Source organism: Pan paniscus, chromosome 20 (genome assembly GCF_029289425.2).
Source record: "Pan paniscus chromosome 20, NHGRI_mPanPan1-v2.0_pri, whole genome shotgun sequence".
In the NCBI taxonomy this organism is placed as follows: Eukaryota; Metazoa; Chordata; class Mammalia; order Primates; family Hominidae; genus Pan; species Pan paniscus.
This window is the reverse complement of record NC_073269.2, coordinates 27,095,654-27,116,486: the sequence shown is the minus strand read 5'-3', so window position 1 is coordinate 27,116,486 and position 20,833 is coordinate 27,095,654. Positions and strand designations below refer to the sequence as shown.

At 48.3% G+C, this 20,833-nt stretch overlaps 1 protein-coding gene across 1 annotated transcript in view; it reads left to right on the top strand.

Annotated features, from left to right (window-relative positions):
- The window catches only part of LOC103783563 (zinc finger protein 492), a 193,251-nt gene that overhangs the window by 69,094 nt on the left and 103,324 nt on the right, over positions 1–20,833 (top strand).

Below are 20,833 nucleotides of genomic sequence, written 5' to 3'. Positions count from 1 at the left end.
GAAGGGTTCGCCCAGCCAGGTGACGGATAGGCACAGTAGGTTGGAAGGAAGGGAATGGCACAATTGCCACCTTTGTTTTAGGAAGTTAGCTGAATGGCAGGGGGTGAGGGAAGGAGATGAGGCAGGAGGCCATAGAAGAGATTGGGCTGCGCCCAGGCAAGAGGTGACATGGGTTGGTTGAGGGATGAGTAGATGTTGTCTGAGGTTTTGCTGTCCCATGGCCAGGAGGTGGCACTAACAAGTTGGGAGCATGAGCGCCTGGGTGGATGGGACAGACAGTGGGCTCTGGGGAGCTCCTAGTCCGGACATGTGACCCTCGCCCCTGCAAAGGCTCTGTTGTGTAATCCCCTGCTTCTCTGCTTTCCCCTGGCTCCTGCCCCTCCTTCCACACCTGGCCCAGTGGCAGGTAGGAGAGTCCTAGCAGCTGCCTCTCTCTTCATCAGCACATCTGCCTGTTCTGGAATCAACATATTGCCCCTTGGGTTGGTGGTGCTGATTCCAGGATGGGAAAGGGCTAAGGCAGCAAGCAGGGTACCCCAGGGTCAGGGCTGGAGGCTGGTCTAGGGAAGAGTGAGATGGAAGAATGCTGGCATGGGATATTCTGGTCTGGCCACTGCCTCCAGGCAGCCCATCATGCAGCTTTCCCAGAGATGTGGTGGACCCCATGGGTGAGCCCTGGATGTCCAGGGTTGGCTGGGCATAGTCTGACTTGGGTGCTGGTCTGGGGGAGTGTGCCCTGAGGCTGACAGTCCCGAGTTCTGATTCTGTCCCATCACTGTCCTGCTGTGTGATCTTAGGCATATGACATAATCTTTCTGAGCCTTTATTTCCTTGTCTGCAGAGTCATGATAAAATACCTGCTTCGGCCAGGCACAGTGGCTCACACTTGTAATCCCATCACTTTGAGAGGCCAAGGCAGGCAGATCACCTGAGGTCAGGAGTTTGAGACCAGCCTGGCCAACATGGTGAAACCTCATCTCTACTAAAAATACAAAAATTAGCTGAGTGTGGTGGCATATGCCTGTAATCTCAGCTACTTGGGAGGCTGAGGCGGGAGAATCGCTTGAACCTGGGAGGCGGACGTTGCAGTGAGCCGAGATTGCACCACTGCACTCCAGCCTGGGTGACAAGAACAAAACTCCATCTCAAAAAAACAAAAAACAAAACAAAACAAACAAACAAACAAAAACCCTGCTTCATAGATAGGCTGAGAAGGTTGAGTGATATAGGCGAGGCATTCACCCCAGCGCTTAGCCCTCAACAGATGCTAAACAACAACAAAGACGGGTGGGAAACCACTTGTGCTAACATGTGTGGAGAGGTCAGGCTGAGCAAATCTAGACACTTGGCCTGGCTGTGGACATTTGGCTGGTACAGAGGAGGAGTGAGCAGGTCAAGGTGGCCCTTCTGATCCTGCTCCTGCCAGTCCTGGGTCAGTCCAGAAGAAACCTGTGTCTCCATTCAGAGCTAGGTCACGCTCTGGCACCTGGGATGTTTCAGGGACACCTGGGTCCCTATCCACTCTGGGAGCTGGTCAGTGCATTCTCCGCCTGGTAGAGATTGTAACAGGTTCAGGAACCATGGACCCCAGGCTTCAGGTGCTCATGGCTGTCACAGACTGTCTGGTCTGGAAGGACCTGAGGCCTCCTGGTCCACACTCCATACGATGGAGGGGGAAGCAGTTTCATATAGTCAGAGTAAGGGACTGATCTCATCCTATTTTGTTTTCATTTAACACATATTTGAGCACCTGATCTGTGCCAGGCTCTGTGCTGGGCACTGGAGTACCATGGGGACCAGGACCTCCCAGTGTGTGGGTGTCAGATGCCTAGAGGAAAGGCCCCATCCTGGTCCTGGAGTGGGCTGAGAACCCAAGCTTTTTACCCGCTAGGCTGACTCTGCCAGCAGTGTGCAGCCTGGGGCATGGTCTGGTTCTCAGAGAAAGAGGGTAGAGGCTGACCTGCTGAGTGTCCCACCCCCACTGCTCCTTTCCTAGCCCAGAGCAGCAGGAGCTGAATCTGCTTCTCTGTGAGTATGGGGAGGCAGTGAGGCTGTGTCAGGCTGTGTGAGTGGGGTGACGAGTAACCAGGTGAGAGGTGCCACCTGGCTTTAAATGCTGCCTACCACCATGAGGTATGACCGACAGCTCCCTAGCCATGCCTCTTCCTGTCCTCACCTTGGCAGGGGGGAGGCTGGTCCCTTCCAGGCTGAGTGTGGACCCAGGAAGTAGCAGAAGAGAGGCTACCAGCAAGGTTGCTGTGGACCTGCTCATGTTAGATGCTGCTGGAGCTGATGGCCCTGTGTCCCGGAGTCCTGTATGGAAAGAGGCTGCAGGTGTGGGTGAGGCAGGAGGAAGGATTTCATTCTCCATCCCTGAAGGCCTTGGCATGGTTGGGGATGGGAAGATGGGGAAGGAGTCTGTTGGGAAGTGGACAGACTCTGGCAGGGGCTCATGGGTGCCGTCACCCACCTCAGACCCCAGCATTCATGGAGTGTGGGCCATTTCCTCTTCAATGTATGCAAGGAAGTGGGGTGAGCTCAGAGATGAGGGTCAGGTGTAGGTGGATGTCAGTCACAGGTCTGCCCCTACACACACCGGTCCATACGACCCTTGCATGGCTGGGGAGGGGTCCTGGCTTATAAAACATCTCTGCCCTCAGCCCTGCTTCTGAGGTGGGCACTGGGAGGTTGGAAAGAGGCTTCAAGCTCCCTTTTTGGAGCTGGTTCTTCTGAGAGCCTTCAGTGTTGGAGGGAAGGAAGGAGCTGGGAGGACCCTGAGTGCCTTGCTTGATCCTGGCCAGCCCTGGCTTGTGGACAGGCCCTAGTGGCTGGGCTGCTGTCACTGTGCCTGGGGGTCCGTCCCGTCTGTAAGCCTGACCCTCCACCTCCTGCCCCACCTGTGCCACCACCACCTCTGCTGCTGTATTTGGGGCTGAAGCAACCTGCCTGCGTGCTTGTGCGGGGAGCCTGGGAGAGGTGAGAGGGGCGTGGCAGCCAGCCCAATTTACCTGGCCCACGTGGGCCTGAATTTGCTGCTCACACCCACCACCTAGGAGCGGGTGTTTTCTCCAGGCAAGAAATGGGCAGGGAACTGGTGGCAGTTTGTTCTGCCTCTAGTGAGCTAGACTGTCGTTGAAGCCCCCTTTCCCTTAGTCTAACAAGAAGCAAAGCCCAGTCCCACCAGGTCTGCAGGGGCTGAGGCTGGTGAGTTCTGATGTAGGCCTGTGTCACACCCCTTCTTCCCGCGCTGTGTGTGGAGATGGGGCTCCCTGCCCTTCCTGGAGGCACTTAGCTCAGATGGAACCTGGGAAGGAACAAGGGAGTAGGATTTCCCAGGACTGACCTCCTCAACAAGGGCAATGGGAATGTGGGTTGGGATGTTTCTTGAGGGCCCAGGCCGCCCCCATCCCAGGGATTTCATGATCATTTTCTGCCAGGCAAAGTCCAGGCATTTGCTGCGCAGCAGGTTAAATGTATGGGGCGAGTCTGGAAGCGTGAGTTCCTCTGCTCAGTAAACTGGCCTTGAGGTGAGGAGGGATGAGGTGTGAGAGGAAGGGGCTTCGGGTTTGCCCTAGTGGGTTTGAATCAAGGCTCCACTGCTAACCAGTGTGTGGCTTTCGGGGAGTCACTTGGCCTTTCTGAGTCTGTGTCCTCATCTGTCACATGGGGATAAAAGAATCCCTACCTCAGGGTTTTTGTTTTATGGGGAATAAATGATAACGAGATAGCCCAAAACCCAGCCCTTAATAGGTGGGTATCACTTGACATCCAGTCCTGCCTGCGGACCTTGTGCCACTGGGACTTTGTACTTTTAGGGACCCCCCTGCCTCTGGCCTAGTCCCAGCCTCCTGCGGGTTGTCTGGGCCGTGTGAGGAGGCACAGTTCAGGGTACACATTGTGCAGCCCTCTCTCACCAGGGCCCGTGTTTTGGACTCCCAGATGCCTCTGGGTTGCGTGGCACAGCTCTGAAGCTGGTCTGCTTGGGTTCGAATCCTCACTTCAGCACTGCCTTGCTGTGTGGCCTTGGCTGAGTGGCTTGGTCATGTGGGCCTCAGGAAGAGGGTTGATAGCAGTACCTACCACCGAAGGCTGTTTGGATTCAATGAGCTTGTGCTTGGAAGGCAGAGGCTGGGAAAGTGGTGAGTGCCTGGCCAGATCTCACTTGTTGTTAGGATTCTGTTGAGGGTGCATTTTTGTATTTTTAGTAGAGACAGGGTTTCATCCTGTTGGTCAGGATGGTCTCGAACTCCTGACCTCAAGTGACCCACCCACCTTGGCCTTAAACTCTAGATTTTATTCAGAGATGGCAAGTCTAATCCCAGCAGGGCTAGGATTAATTAGGATTCACTTATTAACACTTATCAAACCTCTGGAAGAAGTGGCTTGCTAAACTTAGAAACTTGGAGAGGAAAAATATGTGTATACAAAGATGGGTGAGTTTTGCCTATAAAGAAAAAATAATTATGATCCTTAAATCAAAAGGCAAAAGTATTATTTTCCTCCTTTTAGACTAAAGCTTTTCTTTTCAAAGATTTTGTTGATCAGTTTTTTCTGCTCACAAAAATCACACAGACTCACTGTAAAAGATTAGAGCATGGCTAAAATTTGTGACTTTTCCTGTGGTGAATATGCCTTTGGGATTTTATCATTCATAAATATTATTTTTTCTCCAAAATACCATACATTCTTTTCTGAAACTCCCCTTTTTTCCCACAGTACACTGTGGAGGGACATGTGAATCCCTTTTTTGTTTTATTTTTAAAAGCAGGGTCTTGCTCTGTCTTCCAGGCTGGGGTGCAATGGCGCAATCATGGCTCACTGCAGCCTCGACTTCCCAGGCTCAACCAATCCTCCCATCTCAGCCACCCAAGTAGCTGGAACTCCAGGCATGAGCCACCATGCCCACCTAACTTTTTTATTTTTTGTAGAGATGGGGTCTTCCTATGTTGCCCAGGCTGGTCTCTAACTTTTTAAAAATTTATTTTAGAGACAGGGTCTCTCACTCTGTTGCAGAGGCTGGAGTGGAGTGGTTTAACTGAACTCTGCAGTTCAAGTAATCCTCCTGTCTCAGCCTCCTGAGTAGCTAGGACTGCAGGTGCACACAGCCATGCCTAGCTAATTTTTTTAAAAGATTTTGTAGAGACAGGATTTTTCTGTGTTGCCCAAGCTAATCTCAAACTTCTGGCCTCAAGCAATCCTCCTGCTTCAGCCTCCCAAAGTGTTGGGATTACAGGCGTGAGCCACAGTGCCCAGCCTAAATAAACACTTTTAATGGGTGCATAATATCCTATTGGATAGATTTATTTAAGTTTACTTAACCATTGTCCTATTAGTGGACATTCTGATAATCTCCGATTTTTCAATATTCTAAATAACCTAACAATGAATATCTTTGTAGATAAAGAGTTTTGTTTCTCTTTCTCTAGGATTATTTCCTTAGGATAGATTCCTAAAAGATTGATTACTAGATATAAACATTTAAAAACCATGGAAAGCTTTAATTCGCCTTCCAAAAGGAAAGCAGTAATTGTGGTAAAATTTGGAAACAACCCAAGTATCTATCAAGAAGGGACTGATGGAGGCTGAGCAGGAGGATTGCTTGAGGCCTGGAGTTTCAGAGCAGCCTGGGCAATATATGAAGATCTTATCTCAACAGAAAAATTAGCTGGGTGTGGTGGTGCACACTTGTAGTCCCAGCTCCTTGGGAGGCTGAGGCGGGAGGATTGCTTGAGCCCAGTTTGAGACTGCAGTGAGCTACGATCATGCCATTGCACTCCACTCTGGGTGACACAGCAAAACCCTGTCTCTAAAAAAGAAAGAAACAATGGGATAAGTACTACAAATACATCTGTAAAGATGTTCACTGTAGCACTGTTTGTGAAGGCAAAAAAAAAGCAAAAAGTTGAAACCTAAATGTCCATCAATAGGACATTGAACATGTGAATCATATGAAATACAACTCAGCAGTTAATGAGCATGAGACCAGCTGGTGTGGTAGCTCATGCCTGTAATTCTAGCACTTTGGGATGCTGAGGCGGGTGGATCATTTGAGGTCAGGAGTTTGAGACCAGCCTGGCCAACATGGTGAAACCCTATCTCTACAAAAAAAAAAAAAATACAAAAATTAGCCGGGCATGGTGGCATGTGCCTGGAATCCCAGCTACGGGAGGCTGAGGAAGAAGAATCCCTTGAATGTAAAGTTCAAGTTCATGAGACCAATCTTTACATAACTTGAACTCAGGAGGCAGAGGTTGCAGTGAGCCAAGATCATGCCACTGCACTCCAGCCTGGGCAAGAGAGTGAGACTCTGTCTCAAAAAAAAAAGGTGGGGGGCATGAGACCAATCTTTGTGTAGCAGTATACAAAGATTCCACAACACACTGCTCAGTAAAAAAGAAAGGAGATGATTGATGCTTACTTGAAACTTGAAGCTAAGGAGGATGTGTCTCCACCCCCCAGCATAGCGAACTCCTTCAGATACAGGCGAGGCTGAGCTCTGCCCCAGCAGCTCTGATGCAGTCTGCTGGAGAAGCTCCTACAGGCAGTTGATTCTTTTGCACTCCCCTGGGAAGAAGTGCTTTAGAAAACCTGGTTAAAAATCCTCAAAATGCCCAAAAGCAGACAAATAGGAAAAAGGCATCTAAAAAGTCACAGACACTTGGGAGGCCGAGGTGGGTGGATTACAAGGTCAGGAGATTGAGACCATCCTGGCCAACATGGTGAAACCCCGTTTCTGCTAAAAGATGAAAAATTAGCCGGGCATGGTGGCACGTGCCTGTAGTCCCAGCTACTTGGGAGGCTGAGGCAGGGGAGTCACTTGAACCTGGGAAGTGGAGGTTGCAGTGAGCCAAGATCGTGCCACTGCACTCCAGCCTGGCAACAGAGCAAGATTCCATCTCAAAAAAAAAAAGTTACAGACAACTCAAAAGAGGCTGCCCCATCACACGTGGATTATTGTAAAACAAGTAATTTAATATGCCTTTAGGCAAATTGGTTTTGAGGAACCAAGACAGCTCCCTGTGCCCAGGAGGTCCAGACCTCAGACCCCTTCCTCTGACCTTCCTAAATATGAATCACTCTCTGCTTTTCCTTTCTGAGACTCTGTTTTGCTGTCTGTAGGATGGGAAAAACAACACTACCCATGTCTTAGGGTGGTTGAGAGGACTGAGTCAGATAGTAAGGGCAAGTGCTTAGCCCAGTACTCAGCACATAGTAGGTGCTCAATAAACAGCTGCCATCTCCTTAACATCATCTTAATCACTGGCATTCTTATTGATGCAAAGATGCCACCAAGGAAACTTGGGTTGGAGTAAAGTCCTTGGGCAGGGATGGGGGTCTGGAGGGTCACAAGTGCAAATAGACCCAGGGTTAGAAGCTGGCAGGAAACACTAGGGCTGGGTCCCTGTGGGTGGCTGAGAGGCCTGGTCAGCAGATCGTTCTGGCCACGAGGATGGATGGTCAAGTCCAGCCCCACCCAGGCGTCTGTCCTACCTTTTCACTGCACTTTCTGATGGTGGCTGTGAACTCACTGACTACAATATCCACACACTTGATACTGGGCTCTTAGAGCTTCTGCATCTGCTTTTTCACTGTGGCTTCAAAAGCGAGGTCAGGTGTGAAGAGGCATATCCTGCACCTGGGGAGGAGGTGGGGACAGGAGGAGGAGCAGTCGTGGGTGGGGAGAAGGGGGCTGGCAGCCAAGCAGGGACAGGAATCCAGGAGTGGAGAGGATGGCACAGGCATGGGAAAGGAGAGAGAGGGATGCTGACACAGATAGAACAGAAGACAGTGTGAGTGTGGAGCCAGCCCTCTCTACTGCCACTGGGGGTTGGCACCTCCCAGGTGCTGCCAAGCATTCCCTGGGCTCCATGTTATGAGGGACCAAGCCCCTGCTGCATACAAGACCCCTGCCGAGTTCAGATCCTCCCCCACTCCTTGGCCACGCTGAGCCTGCCTGCTCTCTCCCAGTGCCATCTTTGTCCAAGCCTTGGATTCTCCTGAGAAGTTGACTGGAACAAGCACAAGGCCAGGACCTCGCCCACCCATCCTGTTCAATTCTAAGTTTCCCACTGCCCTGGAGTTTGCTTCATCCTGACTCCAAAGCTCAGCACCATTCCCTATCTCTAGGGTTGCAGCATCCAGCTGCCCAGGCCCTGCATTGCACAACTCCATTCATATAAACCATGGTGTAGAGGCCACCTGCTGGGATTGCAGCACAGCAGCCTGACCTCCACTTTCCAGCTCCCTGCTCTAGTCTCACCCCTCCCTTTCTCCTCATGGGGCATTCCTTGCCTCACCTCCACAGGGGTTTGGTGGAACCAAAAGACAGAAAGAGAAAAGAGGAAAGACAGAAAGAGTGGAGGTGGTTGTAGAGAGGGGCCTGGGTAGCAGTGGGGAGAGGAAAGGAAGGGAAGCTCGAGGGTGGAACTGAGGAGCACTGGACTTGGAGTCTAGAGCCCTGGCTTCGAGCAACAGCTCTGCCACCTCCTGGCTACTGTGACCTTGGGCAAGCCACTTGATCTCCTGAGCTTCAATGTTCATGCTGTGAAAAGGGCACGGTCCTCCCTCTCCTGCCTCCCTGCATGGTTCTGTGAGGCTTGGATGATGCAGCAGATGGTAGGAGGAATCTGTCTCTGCAAGGCCAGAGGTGAATGAGGAGGAAAAGGCCCTGAGTGAGGGTCCTGGGTGAGGGTGGGGTGAGGATGAAGGACAGTGACAAGCCAGGGTTCCTGCTAGTCCTGGGTCCTCTGCACCCATCTGGCCAGCCAGGCCCACCCAGCAATGCCCAAGAAGGCCTTGCACTTCACCTGTCCCAAAGGCCAGGGTTTCCCCAAGACCTCTCCCTGGAGCTCCCAAAGATGACACCTCTGAGGGCTAAGAGGGGGCTCAGATCCTATTCATGTCATTTGCCCACTTTTTGATGACATTCCTTTTTTTTCTTGCTGATTTGAGTTCCTTGTAGATTTTGGATATTAGTACTTTAATGGATGAAAGTTTGCAAATATTTTCTCCCATTCTGTGAGTTGTCTTTACTCTGATGATTATCTCTTTTGCTGTGTGGAAGCTTTTTAGTTTAATTAGGTCCCATTTACTTATTTTTGTTCTCGTTGCATTTGCTTTTGGGTTCTTAGGAATACAGAGATGTGCTAAGTGTGCTCCTGCCTCAGGAAGTTCCCAGCCAGATGGGCTATGCTTGCACCAGGCAGACACATGTCATGCCAGGTGGCAAGACTCATGAGGACAGATGGGAGCAGAGGGGAAGGACCCCCATGTCTGCCAACATTTTTGAGTGCAATGTGCCAGTCGTAGTGCTAAGTTCTGCCCCCACACTGTCTCTTAGTTCAGTGGAAACATCTGCGCTTTGTGCTCTGCTGTAGAACATTGACCTTTCAGATTAAAAACAAGTCACCCCTAAGCTGGGTGATGACTTGTGATGGGTGTGTGGGCAGCTGTTGTTGGCCTCCCAAGCCCAGGGGGCATGGGTGCCTCCCTCACTGTGTGTTCATCTTGTATTTGTCAGCCTTAGTGGGAGGAGGTCCTGCTCATCGGAACTTTGTTTTTCTTTCTGACGCATTCCATCTTCTGGACCTTGGAAACGTCCTTTTGGTTTTCATGCTGCAGGGCAGGGGAAACTACCCAGCGGTAACCTGGCAGCATGGTACTACCCTACAAACAGACTTGAACTCCTTGTCTGCTCCTGCAAGATGGTACTCAGAGCAGAGCAAGAGGGAGCTCAGAGCAGATGGAGCTCTGAGCAGATGCAGTTTAGAGCAAATGGAATTCTGAGCAAGATGGAACTCTGAACAAGATGGAGTTCAGAGCAAGAGGGAGCTCAGAGCAGATGGAGCTCAGAGTAGCTGGATCAGAGCAAGATGAAGCTCTGGGCAGATGGCACTCTGGCAAGATGGAGCTTTGAGCAAGATGGAGCTGCTGGCAAGATGGAGCTCAGAGCAGGTGGAACTCTCAGGAAGATGGAGTTCTGAACAGATGGAGCTTCAACCAAGTTGGATCTCTGAGCAGATGCAGCTCCGAGCAAGATGGAACTCCCAGCAAGTCAGAGCTCTGAGCAGATGGAGCTCTGTGCAAGATGAGTAGATGGAGTTCCGAGCAAGATGCAGCTCAGAGCAGGAGCTCTGAATTCTTAGCAAGATGGAGCTCTGAGCAGATGGAACTCAAACAGATGGAGATTGGAGCAGATGGAGCTCTGAGCAAAGTCAAGCTTCAAACAAGATGGAGCAAGGAGTAAAAGGATTTTGGGGCAAGATGGTGCTCAAAGCAGATGGAACTCCAAGCCAGATGGAGTTCAGAGCAAGATAAAGCTCCAAAGAAGGTGGAGCTCAAAACAAGATGGAGCTTGGAGCAGATGGAGCTCAGAGTAGGGTGGAACTCTGAGCATGATGGAGCTCCAATCAAAATGGAGTTGAGAGCAGATGGAGCTCAGAGCAAATGGAGATCCGAGCAAGGTGGAGCTCAGATCAAGATGCGGCTCAGAGCGTATAGAGCTATGAGCCAAATGGAGCTCCGAACCAGATGGAGTTTGAAGGAGATGGAGGTTGGAGCAAGAGAAAGCTGAGAGCAAGATGGAGCTCAGGAATGATGGAGCTTGGAGCTCAAGATGGAGCTCGGAGCAGAAAAACTTAAATAATAGCAGTATGGGTCAAATAAGTGGGTTCCAAGCTTGACACCAGAAGACAGATGTCATTCTGCAACAGCAGGAGTAGATTTTCCTGTTGGCCAAACTGGATGGTTGGGTTGTGGTATGGTCACAGTGTTTGGACATGTGCAGGTGGCTACCTTAGTTTTTCCTTGCATGTTAATTGCGTAACAGAAGTGCTTTGTTCATTGTAAAGTAGAGGATCTGTTCCATGCTACAATATTTTTAATGCAGTTGCCTGTTGTGGAACATTTTAAGATTATAGAAGAACAAAATACAGTCAATTGAGCAATGTTTTTCTCTCCATCATAACTTAAGCATTGCCCTTATCACTTAAATGAAACCTTACTGTTGAAAACTTTGAAATTTATTGGTTTAAGTCATCAAAATCTTTCTGTCACATTATACTGTTTGACAACTAAATATGGTTTCCAGAAATGAGACCCAGCTGAGTAGAGCTATAGTAACAACACTTCTGGACCACATATATTTTTGGCTAGAGAGCTATCAAGAAACATTACCCAACAAATCAGCTGTGCTTTTGGCTTGAAGAATGAAGAGGAAAGGCCCTAGGCAGATGGTGGCAGTGGTGAGCTGGCACACACTTGTCACCAGCATGTGACATCTGTGACTGGAGTTATCTCCTAAACCAGGAGTGTGGTAAAATATTCCTTCCTAAATTAGCCATATACATATAAAAAACCTCAAAATGTATACTTTGAGATATGTGTCATTTTTCCATGCTAAAACATGATTAAAACAAGATAATTTTGTGAAAACCCCTGGGTAGGGTGGTGGGATTTGCTAGGTTGGGAGACTATTTTGTTCCTAAATTAACTGGTGAGCAGCTCCAGGGAAGGGGAAACTCCTCCAGAACCACCCAATGTAGACTTAAGTTTCTCTTTTAAATGACCCTATTTAACCCATCGAAAGGTTTTCTGGACTCTATGATCTCTAGAAAAAAGAAGTAAGTAGCTTGCCATACATAAAGAGGCATGCATGATTATACTAAATTTTTTTTTTTGCCTGGCAAAAAAAGGCAACATTTTAAATGAAATAACAAAGAAGTTTATTGTAACAGCTCTTATTACTTTGTCAACTAAAGAGAAACCCAGAAGTAGCAGCATGCTTCTCCAAGTCCAGAAGGTGGACTTTTTGTCTTTGCTGTGAACTAGTGTTACACAAATGAGGCCCCATGCTTTATGTTACCCTGCAACACAGTTACTGTTGAAATAAGGAAGGTGTGTGGAAATGTGAAGCAAGTGTGCTGTGACAAACATGTCGCCTGTGTGATATAAGAGATTGGGTGCCATTGAGTCACAAATTATGGTTGGTGAGAAGCAGTTTAGAGTAGCAGTTGAGGGTAGGCTGTGGAGACCAATTGCTGAGGTGTAAACCCTGGTTTTAGCACTTGCTAGCTGTGTGACCTTGAATGAGCTACTGACTTCTCTAGTCCTCAGTTTTACTGTCTGAAGAATGAATATAATAATTGTACCTACCCTGTATATAAGATAACTAACTTCAAGTGACATCATGTCAGCAAAGTATCTGGCATAGTACCTGTCATGTCAATGTTCACTTGAACAGATATCATCAAATTTTCTGGACTCATGAGCAATCAACATTGATTAGTGAGCAATAATAAGCCACAGGCATGCCAGCTCTGTTTGCAGCCAGAGTTTTTGAGTTTTCTCACTCGGCTCTCACCAATGCTGTGCTCTGATTTGAGGTCTTGCAGGCTTCCTGCTGGCTGGTGGGTGGGGGGTGGCCTTGGCTTTTGTTTCTGATTTGATTACTGTGTTCTAAGAATTCATTTGTACATATGCTTAGTCTAGATTTTCACATTCTGACCACTTGAGATAAAAGATTTCCCAGGCCAGTCAACCCATAGGAGACAGAAATCCTGTTACTACTACATGAACTGTCATGGAATGACTGAGAACAGAACAAAAAGGAGTGAAGAAATGATGTGAGCTAGACCTCAAACCTGATATTTAAGTTAATAAGAGTAATGCTTCGGCTGGGCGAGGTGGCTCCGCCTGTAATCCCAGCACTTTGGGAGGTAAGGCGGGCAAATCACAAGATCAGGAGTTCGAGAGCAGCCTGGCCAATATGGTGAAACCCTGTCTCTACTAAAAATACAAAAATTAGCCAAGCATGGTAGCACACACTTGTAATCCCAGCTACTCAGGAGGCTTAGGCAGAAGAATTGATTGAACCCAGGAGGCGGAGGTTGCAGTGAGCCGAGATCGTGTCACTGCACTCCAGCCTGGGCAACAGAGCAAGACTCTGTCTCAAACAAACAAACAAACAAACACAAAACAAACACAAAACAAACAAAAACAAAACAAAAACGAGTAATGCTTCCACAAATGCTAGTATCAAGGTGAAAATCTGACTTGCATTTAATTCTCATTGATCCTTGTCAGGTAGGTATCATCATGTCATTCTCATGGCGACCCCCCTGGCTACACCTTGCTGCCAGTCCTGTTGGATCTGGGCTGGGACAGGAGCCTCTGCAGTAGCATAGCAGGCCTGTGCTTGGCAGTACTAGTAGCAAGTATGTATGGGAGGTCCTTGTTTTCCAAGGATAATTGATCCCGGGCATAGGCCACGTATAGTACTTTAATTTAGAGTGGGGACTAATGTTTCCTAGTAAAAAACAGAAATGTTCTGGCTGGAATTTTATTCACAAAAGGGAACAAGACACTCAGTTTTTAGTGTTTTTAGCTAACCAAGTTTGTTGTTAATTGGAAGAGTGCAAATTTGTAAAACAAACCAAGGAGGAATCAGTGTTTGAGATTTTTATACACAGTTTATGTCACTTCTATCAAGTATTGAGAGGTGACAGCATGCCGGCAGTCCTCACAGCCCTCGCTCGCTCTCAGCGCCTCCTCTGCCTGGGCTCCCACTTTGGCGGCACTTGAGGAGCCCTTCAGCCCACCACTGCACTGTGGGAGCCCCTTTCTGGGCTGGCCAAGGCCGTAGCCCGCTCCCTCAGCTTGCAGGGAGGTGTGGAGGGAGAGGCGCGAGCGGGAACCAGGGCTGCGCGTGGCACTTGCGGGCCAGCTGGAGTTCCGGGTCGGCATGGGCTTGGCAGGCCCTGCACTCGGAGCAGCTGGCCGGCCGTGCCGGCCCCGGGCAATGAGGGGCTTAGCACCCGGGCCAACGGCTGAGGAGGGTGTACTGGGTCTCCCAGCAGTGCCAGCCCATCAGCGCTGTGCTCGATTTCTCACCGAGCCTTAGCTGCCTTCCCGTGGGGCAGGGCTCGGGACCCGCAGCCCGCCATGCCTGAGCCTCCCACCCCCTCTGTGGGCTCCTGTGCGGCCCAAGCCTCCTGGACGAGCGCCACCCCCTGCTCCACGGCGCCCAGTCCCATCGACCACCCAAGGGCTGAGGAGTGTGGGCACACAGCGCGGACTGGCAGGCAGCTCCATCTGCAGCCCCGGTGCGGGATCCACTGGGTGAAGCCAGCTGAGCTCCTGAGTCTGGTGGGACGTGGAGAACCTTTATGTCTAGCTCAGGGATTGTAAACACACCAATCAGCACCATGTGTCTGGCTCAGGGTTTGTGAATGCACCAATCGATACTCTGTGTCTAGCTACTCTGGTGGGGCCTTGGAGAACCTTTGTGTCAACACTCTGTATCTAGCTAATCTGGTGGCGACGTGGAGAACCTTTGTGTCTAGCTCAGGGATTGTAAACGCACCAATCAGCGCCCTGTCAAAACAGACCACTGGGCTCTACCAATCAGCAGGATGTGGGTGGTGCCAGAGAAGAGAATAAAAGCAGGCTGCCTCAGCCAGCAGTGGCAACCCACTCGGGTCCCCTTCCACACTGTGGAAGCTTTGTTCTTTTGCTCTTTGCAATAAATCTTGCTACTGCTCACTCTTTGGGTCCACACTGCTTTTATGGGCTGTAACACTCACTGCGAAGGTCTGCGGCTTCACTCCTGAAGCCAGCGAGCCCACGAGCCCACCGGGAGGAACAACAACTCCAGACACGCCGCCTTAAGAGCTGTGACACTCACGGGGAAGGTCTGCAGCTTCACTCCTGAGCCAGCGAGACCACGAGAAGGAAGAAACTCCGAACACATCTGAACATCAGAAGGAACAAACTCTAGACGCGCCATCTTAAGAGCTGTAACACTCACCGCGAGGGTCCGCGGCTTCATTCTTGAAGTCAGTGAGACCAAGACACCCACCCATTCCGGACACAGCATGACTTCTGAGGCCTGATTTGCAGAAGCATTTTAAGATTTCATCAGTTTTGTCAAGAATTTCTCATCCTTTGAAATTCAAAATGTCATTTAAAAAATAATTTTTAAAAATAAATGTTCACAATAAATCATTCCAAAACAATAATCAACTTAGAGAATGGTTGCAGGTACAGTACAAAGAACTTTTTTCTTGACCCATTTGAGGGTCAATTGCCAACCTGATGTCCCATCACCCCTAAAGCTTTGGTGTACAGTTCTTACAAACGGGACATTCTCCTGCATAGCCACAATGCAACCACTAAATCAGGGGATTGATGTTGTGTTACTGCCATGCAATCCTCAGGTCCTATATAAGTTTCACCAGTAGTCTCAGTATTGTCCCTTCTAGCAAAAGAACCCAGCTGACAATCATGCGTTGCATTTAGTTGCCATGCGTCTGCTGCCTTCTTCAGTCTGGAAGAGTTCCTTGGTGCTTCTGTGACTTAAACCCATGTCATGTTTGGAGGTGACAGGCCAGTTGTTTTGTAGTGTGTGTCTTGATCTGCATTTGTCCGTTTCCTTTCCATTAGATTCAGATATGCATCGTTGGCAGGAATAACAGAAGCGATGCCATTTTCTACTCATTGTATTCTATGGGGCAGAATTTGATTTATTCTATTTCTAATGATACTCACTTTGATCACTTGCTTGAGGTGGTGACTGCCAAGCTTCTTCACTTTCAAGTTAGTCTTTTTCTTTTTTTTGAGATGGAGTCTCACTCTGTCACCCAGGCTGGAGTGCAGTGATGCAATCTTGGCTTACTGCAACCTCTGCCTCTCAGGCTCAAGCGATTCTTGTGGCTCAACCTCCCGAGTAGCTAGGATTACAGGCGTGTGCCACCATGCCCAGCTAATTTGCTTGTATTTTTAGTAGAGACGTGGTTTTGCTATGTTGGCCAGGCTGGTCTCAAACTCCTGATCTCAAGTGATCTGCCTGCCTCAGCCTCCCAAAGTCCTGGGATTACAGGCCTGAGTCACCATACCTGGCCTGGACTACAACTTTTAAATATATAAAATGCATAACATAAATACTACACAACAAAATAGAATAGAAATGATGATGGAGTTTGACACAAAGGACAGCCAAACTGTATCACAGCAAAATAAAAAATAAATATCTATGGTTAAAGGCATATAATTTGAAGTATTTGAGAGATGCTCTCTAAGAATGTAAAATTATTTTTAGTTTTAGTTTCTATAAGAATGTTTCGTAAGTATTTTTAATTTTTAAATGTATGCTTTGTCAGATTCGGTTTTCTAAAAAATTTAATAGAATAGAGTAAAATGATAAATGTAAAATATCAACTTTTTTGGTAAGAGATCAGTTAAATTTTCAGACCAAAAAAGTCAGAAAACTTTATGCTGATTAATTTGATCAGAATCCTCTTTTTTACAACTGGGAGAGGTGACACAGAGATGCACCTTTCATGTTGGGTGGGAGTGAAAATGATTACCAGGGGTTAGATAATTGTTGTTTCACTAATCAAGGTTGATTTTCATTACCATTTTGTCTTGAATTATGCTGATGATGAAGTAATGGTTCTCTGATTCCCCTCACAGGATGTGCGAAGGTGCGTGGCTTGCCTGTTTGGTCGCCCCACAACTCAAACCCCTGAGAGAAGGGGGAGGATGTCGATGGACAGATGCTAGGTCCTAAGTGGGTGTGTGTTACTGTGCTTTTTTAGCCTTGCTGCTCAGGAACCGCTGAGTGTTAACCCCACCAGATTCTTGTCCAGCGTCCTGGATAAATCAGGTCACACGAACTGTTTGAAAGGTGGTGAATGCAGAGACTTTATTGAGCAGTGGAGGTGGCTTCCATCAGAATGTGGAGCTGGAGTGGGAAGGTGGAGGTGGGAGAGATAATCTTCCCCTGAAGTTTGGCCATTCTTGGCTGAACTCCTCTGGACGTTCAGACACCCTTTCCATCTTCTGCTGTGCCGCCCTGCTGTACTCTGCCACTCTCCACCACTCTGTTCCTCTGTTCCACTTGGCATTCAGCCACTTGTGTGTGTGCCCACTAAGGTCTCAGGTTTATATGGGCACATAATTGGGGGCATGGCATGCCAGATGGGTCTTGGAAAATGCAACATTTGGGTACAAAAACAGGAGGGCCTGTTCTCACTTAGATCTGCGAGCACAGGCCTGAAGATGAAGCCCTCACGAGGGACCCTATTATTCTCTACCAAGCACTTCCCTGTCCCCTCCCGTATCATTTTCCCCTCTGAAGAGGCACATCTAATCGCCATTAGAATATACATGACCACTGGTATTAGCTACTTCCTGCCAATAGGGGGCATTGTTTTGAGAAAAACAGCAGTCAGATTCGTCCCAGATGTCTACCTAAGGGTTCCTGGCAAAGGGGAGTCATTGTGCGAGACCTCAGTTGCTTGCCTTTTTGGAATTTGATGGCCTCTAGGTGTGAGAAAGAAAAAAAACTTCCATAAGGTTAGATACGCAGGGGTAAAACGTGTATCATACTAGTAAAGAATTTAGTGCCAAAGATTTCAGAAATAAAAAGTGAAATATACTAATTATTCTAAAAACACTATTGTGCCCTGTGGTTATAGATCAGAACAAAGGTAAGAACAGCAAGCATAGACAAGACTATAAAGAGGAAATCCATGGAAGGTTAATTATTAACACTTACCTTTTGTGATTTTTAGCTGGAGGTCTCTGATCTCTTCACATTGGTACTTTGGGTACTCTTCTGGGTTGACAGAGGTGGCTCCATCAGATTCCCAGGTCTTTACTTGGGTATAATGAATTCAAGAATCTATTCCAGTGACTTATTGTAAAAGGCCTGAGCAATAAATTTATCCTTTAGGATTAATTGTCCCTTGGCTGAATCAGGAGATAGAGAGGTGTGCTTTACCTAGGCCTCTCTTAGCCTTTGCAAGAAGGCAGTGAGATTTTCATCAAATCCCTGGTCCATCATGGATAACGTAGTATAGTTGAGATGTTTGGTCCTGGCCCTACATAAGCCCTCCTTATGCACACCTGAAACTCTCTCCCTATCCAGTCTCCCATCTCATCATTGGAATACCATCCAGGGTCATTTACTGGTACTGCTTCTCTTCCAGTTGAATAACGTTGCCCCCTTTCCTCATGCCATAGGTAACACAAAGCTCATCCCCAAATCTCTCTACTGCCTGCAAAGGGGCTTGCTTCTCACCTGTCCATCAGGGTCTAATTCAAAAGTAACATAATATCTCTCCAGGAGAGTTCAAATATTTGGATGAAATTCCGGAAAGCCTTTATATGTCTTTCAGGGTCATCTGAAAAGTTTCAAAGATTCCCCTTAATATGTTTTAAACCCTGTAGAGAGAAGGAGATCTGGACCTTACTGGGGCCAAATTTACCAGGCATCTGTTGAAGGAGCAAGAGTGAAACCAGGGCTTGTCTAGGGTGAGAATTTCTAGGAGGGGGCAAGTGAGAGGCTGAAGCTGAATTGGGAGGTCAGGGTGGCCTGGATGAGCAGGGCTAGAGGGAACTGGCTTCTCTGCTGGGGGAACCTCTGGAGTTTGTTTCTTTAGTTCCCTGAGATTGCTCCTGGCAGCCTCTCCTGAGATGGCATACCGGAAAGCTGGATCAATCCCGCTGATGGCAAAGGTTGGGATTGCCCTGAAAAATATAGAAAGCCTGCACATATCGGGCCTCAGACCACTTGTTCTCATGTTTGCAGAAAAGGTCTAATAGCCACATGGTATCAGAATGAATGGTTCATTCCTAAGGCCAAGCTAGTCTTTGTTGTAAGTCATAATTTGGCCAAACCTGTGTACAGAGGGCTATGAAGCATTTTTCCTCCAGATTCTGAGGGTCAAGGCAGTTGCAATGGTTCAGGATACACTCCAAAGAAGTATAAGCTAGGAGTGGTGAAGAGAGCTACTTGCTTGTTTTGAAAGACAGGGAATACAGGCATTCCTCATTTCCCTTCCTTCTTTCAGTGAAAACTCAAGGTGTGATGGGGAGAGAAAGCAAGCATTTTCCCTTTCTCTTTCATCTTTTTATCACCAAGTCCTGGTGACCTTGGCAGGTGCCACCCATGAGTGCCAATGTAGCATGCATCTATGAAGCAGGGAAGGCCCATAGAAAAAGAATGATCTGAGGCCAGGCGCAGTGGCTTACACCTGTAATCCCAGCACTTTGGGAGGCCGAGGCAGGCAGACTACCTAAGGTCAGGAGTTCAAGACCAGCCTGACCAACATGGAGAAACCCCGTCTCTACTAATAAAATACAAAAAAAGCTGGGTGTGTTGGCAAATCCCTATAATCCCAGCTACTCGGAAGGCCAAAGCAGGAGAATCACTGGAACCCAAGAGGCAGAGGTTGGGGTGAGCCAGTATTGTGCCATTGCACTCCAGCCTGAACAACAAGAGCAAAACTTTGTCTCTCAAACAAACACACACACAAAAAAAAAAAGAAAAGAAAGAAAGAAAGAAAAAGAATGATCTGTCCTCACCTATGCCTCCATCTCCCCCTGCTGTTGACAACCTTTGAGTTCCCTGGGCCTCATTTATGCCATGGGGCATGGCCTCCTTCCATGGGGCGGGGGTTTAGTCAGCAGAATTTTGTCCTGCCCATTTACATTGTGCCTGCTGCCTGGCTTTGGGTCCCTCAGATCTGATTTTTCTTTCTAGGGACTCAACCTGAAGCTTGGAATCAAATTTGGGACTAAAAATATTTCGAGGGGCTGAAGCTATCTGTTTAGATTGTCTCAAATGAGCCCTGCCAAATTTACAGTTATCTGCCAGCAGGGGTCACTCCTCTGTTAACTTCCCTGTCAGAAGCAGAGTGCTGGGGAGGGAAATGCTTTCACTTGAAAAGAAAGAAAAGAAAAGAAAAAGGAGTTTAAGGGGCAAAAGAGGAGGTAGCCCTTGCACAGTGCAAATAGGTCCCTTTGATCATTGTATCTTTCTGTTGGTTCAGACTGTTTGTATTCCTTGGCCAGGGTAAAAAGTTCTGTTGGTGTGGTGAGCAGGAAGCACTGGCCAGCCAGCCCTGTGGGGTCCCAGAAGCAGCTGTGGTTTTCTTCCACCCTTCATGGTTGTTGGGCACAGCTTTTGCATGCAGTGGACACACCAGGCACCTGAGCTGGGAGGGGAGGCGGTACAGAGAGGAGGTGTCCTGTGCCATGTGCACCTTTGGCTACCAGGGTGAGAGTAAGGATGGCACCTCTAAATGAAAACCACATTGCTCTGATTTGTACCTTTGATGGCTGAGCCAAATGCTCATTTTATTTAATATCACTGCTGCAGCCTGTAGCAAAACCCTTAACATTATAAAGGAAGTGATAAGAGCCACTGTAAACTGTGAGAAAAGAAAAGACACCAAGCGAAGTCTGAGGGTCCTGGCTGACAAAGTTCAGTGTCGGAGTCTTCCAGCAAATGATGGCTTCAGTTGCCCCAGGTCTCTGCTCCAGTCCTGTGTGCCAATTAGACCTCTGTGAAGGGAAACAAAGGCTTTTACCCAAGAAAAGAGAGGGGTGACAGGGTCTTACAAAAGAGGCACATCCAACAATTTCACATTTGTAAATCACTCTTCTGATGATTATCCCAGACAAGCCTTCGGCTGAAACAAGAGAGTTCCCTGATTCCCCTTGAAGGATGTGCAACAGGGGTGTGGCTCACCTGTTCAGTCACCCCACAGCTCAAACCCCTGAGGGAAGCAGGAGCACACAGACAGGCAGATGCTGGAGCCCAATGGATGTGTGTTACAGTGTGCTCTTTTAGCCTTGCCATCCAGGAACAGCTGAGTGTTCACCCCGCCTTGGATTCTTGTCTGGCATTCTGGATGAGTCAGGTCACACATACTGTTTGAAAGGTGATAAATGCAGAGACTTTATTAAGCAGTGGAGGTGACTTACAGCAGGATGGGGAGCTGTAGTGGGAAGGTGGAGGGAGAGGAGATAATCTTCCCCTGGAGTT